Below are 2,885 nucleotides of genomic sequence, written 5' to 3' on the forward strand. Positions count from 1 at the left end.
AGGGTGGCCCATTCCTACTTCTGAAAACAAGAGAATCCCCAATACCTCCCCAAACTTACTTCTCTGTGTCCACCCTTGAATTGTAATGTCTTTCACTGCAGCCAGAGCCTTCAGGCACTGTCCAGCCCTGGCACTGTGTGGTGCCAACACGTTAGCACTGCTTCCACGCCTCCCCATGGCACAGGACCAGAGCATGTGGCTCCCCAAGGACTGAGTGACCCGGGGCTAGGTGGGACAGGATAACTTGGGAAGATGGAGCAGGTGCCCCTCTGCCTTGCTCTCAGAGTAGACAGATGATGGTGATTATTACTAAGAGCTCTTGTAATGATCTCAGGGCGGGGCAAGTGGAGGAAAGAGACATATTTTGTCATGAAAATGGGAAATGTAATTAAAGTCCACATGTTAATTAAGAGCTGGAGGGGAGAAATAGATGGATTTCTTCCTGAAGTCACATTGGCATTGGCAGTTGGGCACTCTGCATAATGCTAATCAACAAGGAAGAAAGGCTTTGAAGGTGAGGCATGAGAGAGAAGTTTTGCACAGCCAGGGCTAGGAAAAAGAGGAACAGTATCTACAACCTTTTGCATTTGGTTCCTCAGTGTAAATTGGCAGTGTCAAGAAGAGGTGGTCCAGGTCTGATCACCCATGTGTGTTTCTGTCTGGCCTGCCTGGGCATCTCCCTCAGACAAGAAGTGGATGTGAGAGTGTTCCTGAGCTCCTGCTGCCCCATCAGCAGTGGGAATTCGAGGCAAGCACAAACCTAGTGCAGCTCCTGGGACAGCAAGTGAGGAATATCCCACCACTCTGTGCAGATCAGGGCAGCTGAAAACTACGCATCTGCCCCTCTGCAAACATGTGAGATGGCTAATCAGGTGCAGATCCCTGGTGGTTTCAGATGCTTTAATATGCTTGCTTTTGTCTTACTAGTCAGAAACCTATGAAATTCCAGCTCTGCTTCTCTGACAGGGCAGGTACAGAGAGAGGACCTCACAGGTTTGGGTCTTTGACTGTTTTGCCACATGCGAGAGACTTCCAGAAATGCATTTGGAAATATCTTCCCTCTTTGTACCTTGGCACTAATGTATTTAACAGGGGGATCCTCTGCTCCTTCAGCTGTGCCAGAACCCCATTATCACAGTCTGTGGAAAGGGGCTGACTACTACACGTGCCTTGTGGGAAGTGGGGTGGGAATGAGTAGAGGGGCTGTGAGTGTAGGTGAGGGTGATGCACCTGCTTACAAGAGGGCACTGCAGAATTTGAATGCATCTGTGAGGAAAGAAGGTAGTGGTCCATGGTGCATGATGCTATTTAAGAGAGAAGAGGATAATTCTGCTTCTTTGCAAAAGTGAGAAGAAGGTTGTCTGCATGTAGAACTTTAGGGAACTGTTCAAAATGTAGTTTGCCATGTGCTGGGGACTCACAGGGATCAGGAGAAGCAAGTATGCAAGCCTCTGACTCATACATGATGTCCTAGAGTCAGGAAGGAGTAATCTAAAAGCTGCTTGAGCCATGTGCTGCATCTTAATGAGGAAGGCAGCACTCACAAAAATGCTGCAGCTGAGCTCCTGCTGCCTAGCTTTGCTACCAGTGTGGCTATTTTCCTGCAAAGACCAAAAGGCCCTGTGCTGTCAGATTGTCCCTGAGGACTTGTGCAGAACAGTCAGTGTGCCTCCCGATGCCACCCAAAGCTAGGTGGAGCGCTCCCTTTGCACCCATGGGTTTCTTGGTGGAGAGCAGCAGCAGCACCCCTCTATTTGAGCAGAGCATGGCATCAGGGAGAATCAGGGCAAAATCTGAGAAAGTGCCAAGCATGATGAATTTGATTTGTAAAATTGCCCATGCCTCTCCTGGTGGATGAATACCCTGCTGGAGCAGCACATGTAAATACACAGTGCCATTGCACAGTAGCTGGGAGAAAGAAATTAAAGTGAGGCAAGGAAATTTGGAAGATAAAAAGTCACTGTTAAAGTTGGAGTTTGGACAGAACACTGAGTTGAGCAGTGAGACTCCTGGAAAATGTTGAGGGGTTTGTAATTGCCTGTTTGAGAATGGTGCTTGAAGTATTGAAGTTTCTTCCAGGTGGCTGGCTGGGTGGAATGTTTCCTGGCTATCGGGTGGCCAGCAGTGTTTGTAGTTTGCTCCCTGATCTAGAAGTGAAACTGGGGAATGTCTTGCTCTGTCTCCGGGCTGTACTGCATCCTTTTTCTTCCTTTTCACTCTTGTGCCCTCTCTTTTGTTTTTCATTTCCTTTTGGCATCTTGGGGCTTAAAGCATTTCCAAGAAGAATTGACGTTAGGAGAGCAGCCACTGAGGAAGCTTGCCAAATGCTCTACATTGGCTGACGGCGCTTCTCAAAACCAGATGGTTACTAATTAAAGGGAGTCAAGTGGGAAGGCGGCATTGGCCTTTCTATTTCTTTTTCCTTCCTTTGATGAACAGAGTTTGTGATCTTGGAGAAAGATCGTACTCCTGTCTTTCCTGGGAAGTCCTCTCCCAGTGCTTGTTGATCTGTGGTGATACCAGTGCTATCTGGGTGCAGGATCTTTCTGAGGAAGCAGGCTGACTGTGTGCTCTAAGGTAGCTGCCATGGGCAGTAGGACACAAATGCAGCTGTAAAAAGAAAACACAAACTGGGAGAGGAAAATTAAACATTGGGAAGAGCTCTTCTTGGAGATCTTCTGTGGGACTTTTCCTTGAAGCTTTATATTGTCAGTAGAAGAGAGACTGATGTCATCCTTGGGGAACTTCTTGTTCCTCAGCCTGCTGTACCTTTCACACAGAGGAGCCCTTCACATGGCCAGTCTCAGGCCATCTGTGTGCATGTAGGCTGCTCCGTGTGGCTTTTCTCCGTGGTGCTGGGAGCTGAATGGCTGGGAAGATGAAGG

The sequence above is a fragment of the Geospiza fortis genome, unplaced genomic scaffold, assembly GCF_000277835.1.
Source record: "Geospiza fortis unplaced genomic scaffold, GeoFor_1.0 scaffold183, whole genome shotgun sequence".
In the NCBI taxonomy this organism is placed as follows: domain Eukaryota; kingdom Metazoa; phylum Chordata; class Aves; order Passeriformes; family Thraupidae; genus Geospiza; species Geospiza fortis.